Source organism: Magnolia sinica, chromosome 1, assembly GCF_029962835.1.
Source record: "Magnolia sinica isolate HGM2019 chromosome 1, MsV1, whole genome shotgun sequence".
Taxonomy (NCBI): Eukaryota; Viridiplantae; Streptophyta; class Magnoliopsida; order Magnoliales; family Magnoliaceae; genus Magnolia; species Magnolia sinica.
In genome coordinates, this window is record NC_080573.1 from 70,566,511 (window position 1) to 70,573,247 (window position 6,737).

The window sequence follows — 6,737 nt, forward strand, 5'->3', positions numbered from 1 at the left end:
TATGGTGGGCCTTGGGGATTTTAATGGTGGAAATCATTCTCACCACTGCTATTTGGAGTGCGGTCCAAATAATCTTTCAATATGATTTACTTTTCTTAAAAAATGCTCTAAAATGATTCCTAAGAATAAATGAATGGTGTAGATGGTGTAACCCACTTGATGTATGTTGGGCCCCCCTTTTGTGATGTGTATTAGGCCCATTTGAATCAGCCTATTTGAATCAGGCCATTCAATTTAGCCCATTTGATTCTGCCCATTGGATTTGGCCCATTTGATCGGCCCATTTGAATCGGCCCATTTAATCGACCCATTTGAATCGGCCCATTTGATCAGCCCATTAGATTTGGCCCATTTGATTGGCCCATTTAAATCGGCCCATTTGATTCGGCCCATTTGAATCGGCCCATTTGATTCGGCCCATTTTATGTGACCCATTTGATTGGCCCATTTGATTCGGCCCATTCGATCGGCCCATTTGATGTATATGAGGCCCAATGAGACGTATGTGAGGCCTTTGTGTGGGACGAATGTGATGTATATGAGGCCCATTGCGACCTGAGATTCCACCATGATGTATATGATTATGTTTTTGGCGGTCATGCCTTGGGAGCAATGATGGTTTGACGTCCACATTGTAAGAGCAATGACGATTAAATGTTCGCATTGTGACTCTCCCTAGGGCCCATTGTTAGGCCCATACTTGTAGTGTGTAGGCCATCTAGGCCCATCTTTGTTATGAACAGAATCCATCACCATATAACATGTTTAGTATAGTCCCATGATTCATGCTCATACGCATCATATGTATGCTTGATATGAGAAGTGACTGATCATAGCATATGTCTTCGGGCAGATTGTTTATGGGCTCTCGGATAGGTAGTGTTGCCCTACATGAGGGCACGATACGCGCACGATTGTTGCATGACTGGATAGTGTGATTCATGTATTTCGCATTGTGTGACATGGTTACTGTACGCCCTAGCGACATCAGGGTCGTAGCCTCCACAGGCATATCGTGGTTGGCAGGGTTGGATACCGAAAATCTTATTCTACATGAGGTGCTATAGATGTCCCTGGGTGAAAGTCCCTAAACCCTTATAGTACCAGGAGGTTACTCCAACATCTAGACCGAGTGGATGCATGAGCGCCGAGTGTCAAATACCAGGAGACCACGCTTTCCACTGTGTCGTGGTCGGTTGGAAGGGGGTGCGGCTTAGGAGGGGGCAAAGTTAGGCTGAGTTTGACTAGCTCGAGGAATGGGTCCGCTATCGATGAGTCGGGCCCAATATTGATAGATGGATAGTGAGGTCTCTTCCACCTACCTTGTTGCGCGCGATGGGGCGGCAATCTAGCTTGGAGTGTACTAGACCCCGGTGATATCCCAGAGTTGAGCCATATGGATATGTAGAGTTAGATGAGGATTTGTGTGCTTGAATTGCATCTCGCATCGCATGGCTTTGGTATGGCCGACATCATTCATACCTTGCATCGCATGGCCTTTGCACGGCCAATAATGTTCATGGATTCTTCAGCATATTTCGCATTACCCTGATATCGCATAATTGCATTTCTACATTATGCACACACTTTCACCAACCTCTAAGCTTTCTGTAAGCTTATGCATGACTGTTGCGTGTAGGTGACATTGGACCACAGCAGTACCGAGGCAGGAGAGCATAGCAGATCATTTTAGAGCTTTTTGTCTATCATCATTGTATTGCCCTTTATGTACATTGTACTTATAAGTTTTTTATCATAGTGAAAATGTTATGAAGTTTTTAGTTGTTGTTTGTGGGTTTTGCCTTTGGTTATGCTTATTACGAATTAAACTGATGTTAAAAATCCTCCTTGTAGGATCCCAGGATCGAAACCTGGTAAATGGGTACCAGGAGCCGAGAACAGGGTACTACGGAGGCTCTCGCAACCAGATTTGGCGATTGGGAATTTTGTAAGCCCGATTTTTAAGTTTGGGGCGTGACAGATGTTGGTATCGGAGCATAACTTGGGAATAATTAAGAACAACATTACATGTCTGCTATGAATGATTAAGTCCTGAGTTCGGATAGCTTAGCGATCTTTTATTACAGACCCTTAACGTGCGTGCCTTCGAGAGTTTTCAAAGTTGATAGGCGCCTTTGCTCTTTCCTGTAGGACATGCCGCCTAGGAGAGTGACTTAATCGACTCTCGCTCCACCACCTGAGCCTCCTGCTCCACCACCTGCGACTCCCACCCTAACAACTACGATCCCCACCCCACCACCTACGATCCCCACCCAACACTAAAGATTTCGACTCCCCAGCTTGATGATTTTGTTCCTCTAACAAAGACTAGTGCAGATCCGACCGTACCTGTGAGTGCTTCCTAGTTACAGCAGATGTTGTAGGCTGTGATAGCCACCCTTCAGGGGCAGGGTAGGCACCCTATTATTTCACAAGCCCAGGCAGAGCAGGAGCGCGCGAGCGCCCTTCTTTGAGAGTTTCGACAGCTCTATCCCCCGCGTTTCCTGGGTGAGTCAGACCCGACAGTAGCTGAGAGATAGTGTTCCGATGTAGAAAAGATATTTGATACGATAGGATGTATGACCCAGCGGGGAGTCCGATTAGCAGTATTTCTTCTCCATGGTGAGGCTGAGCACTGATGGACATCAGTCTCCCGAGCAGCAGGCACCGATTTTATGTGGACCTGGGAGGATTTTGTGGATTGTTTTGATTAACAGTATTTTCCTGATCACATCCGACGCCAGCGAGCGTTGGAGTTCGAGGCCCTGGTGCAGGGTGATATGACAGTGGCTCAGTATGCAGCTCATTTTGTAGCGCTGTCCAGATTTGCGCCATATCTGGTAGATGATGGGAGCGGAGAGCCCGCCACTTTGAGGACAGCTTGCGTTACGGTCTTTGAGGTCGTGTTATTAGGCATCAGCTCCCGACTTTTGAGGGTGTGGTACGGAATATCCAGATTTTTTTGGTTGAGTGTGCCGGTTCTCAGATGTGATCACGGTCAGAGGAGAGACCGGAAGAGGCAGACTCCCTCCGGTGACTCCCAGCAGTACCGACCACAGTAGAGGCACATAGGTCGCCCAGCCTTTCGAGCGCCACAGCACCTCCAACACTACCTCCGAGGCAGTTCACCGGCACATGTTTTGGGTGTGGTGCGACAGGGCACCATATCTGGGACTGTCCCAGCCCCCAGCAGCAGCAGCAGTAGCCAAGAGGTTCACAACAGCCTCCACCACATCAACAGCAGAGACCCCCATAGTAGCAGGGACAACAATCCCCACCACCAAGGCCACCTCAGCAGTAGCATCAGCACCAGCTTTCGAGGCCACAGCAAAAGAGGCAGCAGTTTCAACCGCCTCAATGATAGCAGCAGCAGCACGCTCAGAGGGGACAGGAACCTCCCCAGCCGGCTTAAGCTAGGTTCTATGTGGCCCAGCAGGATCCGCATTCATCTGGAGGGGTCGTCGAGGGTACACTTTTAGTCTCTGCATGCATTACACGTGTGTTGTTTGATTCTGGTGCATCGCATTCTTTTGTGGCCAAGAGTTTCTGCCGATCGACTGGTTTGCCATTGGAGTCTGCTCATGAGGGCTTCTCAGTATCGACTCCCTTGGGGAAGACTGCAGTGTTGGGCTGATTTTGCTCGTCTTGCCCCGTTCTTGTTGGGGATATCTTTTTTCCTGCCTATCTGTTTGCATTGCCGATATCCGAGTTCTACGTCATCTTGGGCATGGATTGGCTTGCCGAGTACCACGCCATATTGGACTACTCTGCGAGGACAATCACGTTTTGTATACCTGGCTTGCCGTAGTTCCAGTTCATTGCCGAGCACAGAGGAGAGCCGTTGTCTTATATGATGTCGTGTGCCATAAAGGAGCCCATAGCTGTAAGCATCGACCAGTTGCATGTGGTTTGTGATTTTCCTGATGTGTTCCAAGAGATTTCAGGATTACCGCCTCACTGACACACCGAGTTTCAGATTGATCTCGTGCCCAATACCATGCCTATTTCAAAGGCCCCGTATCGTATGGCACCGTTAGAGTTGAGGGAACTTGTAATGTCCCGAAAAAATTCGTACAAAGACCCAAGTACCACCTCGGGCAGAAATCACTCAGGACCAAATCCTATAGAAATTAGACGAGAATTAACTAGTGTTAAACTAGATTACCTGTGAAAGTAGCACTAATCACTTTAAATATGATCTGTAAGATCCAAAACATACAGAATCATTTACGCTATTTTATCCTGAAATCTAGAATCAATCTCTAAACCCGGTTGCTCTCGAGAGCACATCAAAACTCCGTATCAGACCTGGACTGCACGTCGAAAGTCCGATGACTACGAAACTATACAAATATGACCGCCTTACTGGGCTTGTCAACCATCTCGGAAATCAAGTCCTAACAGTGTCCAAAAATGCACAACTTGAGCCCAGAGCAAAGTGCGTGAGAAACGCGAGTATCTTTAGAAACTGAACCCAAACTTAAGTGAATTGAGTCATTCACTTGCAGGCCAAATGTAAGGATTCAGACCGTCAGAATCAGACCCAATTACATCCTTGGATCAGGGAAAATTTTCAACACATGTCAGTGTACTTGTGGCCCTGATCGAGTACTGGTGACCTTTGAATTGAAACTAGTCCACCACGGTCGATCTGTAAATTCGATCAGCCCAAAAACTCGGCTTGACCTAGATCCAATGTCAGGAAGCTTAAGTCCGACCTCATGCAGAAAAGGGGTCTCCAGAAATGCTCCGTTGGATCGAAATGGCTGTTATTTGGCTGTACCCTAAGCATATCATGGCCTTGGGGCCATTCCCATCAGTTCTGGGCCTATATAAGGGCCTTAAACCCTCTCTCTCATTCCATATGATTTGCAACCCTAGGAGAGAGAAGAGAGCAAAGAGAGAAGGAAAGAGAGAGAAAGTGAGAGAGAAAGTAGGAGAGAGTTCCTAGTATCTGAGCCCATCGCTCCACGTGCTGAATCGACCTGTCTGTATCGCTATACTGGCATTTCTGATTCCATTTTTGGGTAAGAAATCCTAACCCTAATCTGTTTTAAGGATTCAGATAGAGTAAATGGTAAAATAGCTGACCTGTTTCATGTTTTAGGTTGCCATTATGTCGTAAACAAAGACCTAGGGTTTGAACTGAGTTCGTTACGCATTTATCGACGAAAGGTGCGGACTATAAACGTTTAGGTTATGGTTTTCAAGGCTTTCAATATCAATTAATGATTTATGATTGATTTGATCACTATCACATGCTTAAATACGAAGTTTCCCACGCTTTACACATATATATGAACTATGTTGAATATAGTGTATTCCATGTGTTTGTTGATATGATTGAATGAGTATGGAATTTGGATTCATGCTTGCCATGATTATTTGTTGTGAATATATGGTTGTCATACGTGTAACAACTCCTTAGTGAAAGGGTTTGCCCTAACACCTGTTATAACCAACATACGTCACGTATGTTGAAGTATATAGTCTAAGTGCTTGTAAAAGTGTCTGAATGAATATGAAATTTGGATCTATGCTTACCATGATTATTAACTATGAACATATGTTTGTTGTGTATGTGGCAACTCCTTTGTAAAAAGGCTTGCCAGGATATATGTTATAACTAGTCTAATACATATATGTTGATATGCGTAGTCTAAGTGTTTGATAAAATGTCTGAATGAGAAAATGTTTGATAAGAATTGTATTTAATAAGGGTGTAGAGATAGAATTCTCAGCTACTTTATCAATATGTATAGTTTCCTTCATGTAATCTAAATTTTGAGTATGAAATTTATAGATGAAATGCAATACATGGTAATATGTGCAATGTGTTCGATGAAATGCTCGAATGAGATTTGTGTTAGGAATGTTTGTTAAATGCCTATATGATTATCACATGTCTCTATATGCTACATTTAAATATGATTGGGACTACTATGTAGTCCAAGCAATCGGTAATAATTCCTGTTTGAGTGGCCGAGCTAGTCTCATCACATTTGATGCGTTCGGTGAATCCGAGTCGTACGATGATTGTCGACAATGGTTAGCGCTCCATGTCGATTAATTTAGCGTACGCTCATACCAATCGAACTTGTCAAGTAACCCGATTTGCCAACTGTGTGTTCACCATGTATGAAGCTACTGCTTGAACCTAAGGTACCAAACTTACCAGTGAAAAGCCCGTTTAACCTTGGTACCTTGATCCGCTAAGACTCATGAGCCGGGCATGGTGGTATGGGACACCATGGTCGAGCTGTCGGCCTACGCTGGGGCGACGAGCCTCCCCATAGTGACCAGTGAGCAACCCAAACTCGTGAGCCAAATACGGTGGTATGGGACACTATATTTAAGTTGTCGGCCTACGCTGGCACAGCCTGGCCGTGGTCCCCAGTCGGGTCGGTGACGAGCCTTCAAAAATAGACTGCCAGTTGGTAGGCCGTTAGTGGAGTGACCTCGAGTATGAAACAGGCCTACCCCGACACAGCCTGGCTGTGGTCCCCAGTCGGGTTGGTGACGAGCCTTCGAAAATAGATTGCCAGTTGGTAGGGCGTTGGTAGTAGTGACCTAAACTTGCCTATCGTATGTGATTAACTAGGATTGACGACCCTAGATGGATCAATATTGGGTAAATGATATAAAGGGTGGTACCTTAGTTTTCCAATCCTGCTGTATGAATAAACCTAAGTAAGAACCTAGCTAATCACGTACATGCACCGCATTACGTGTCCCTT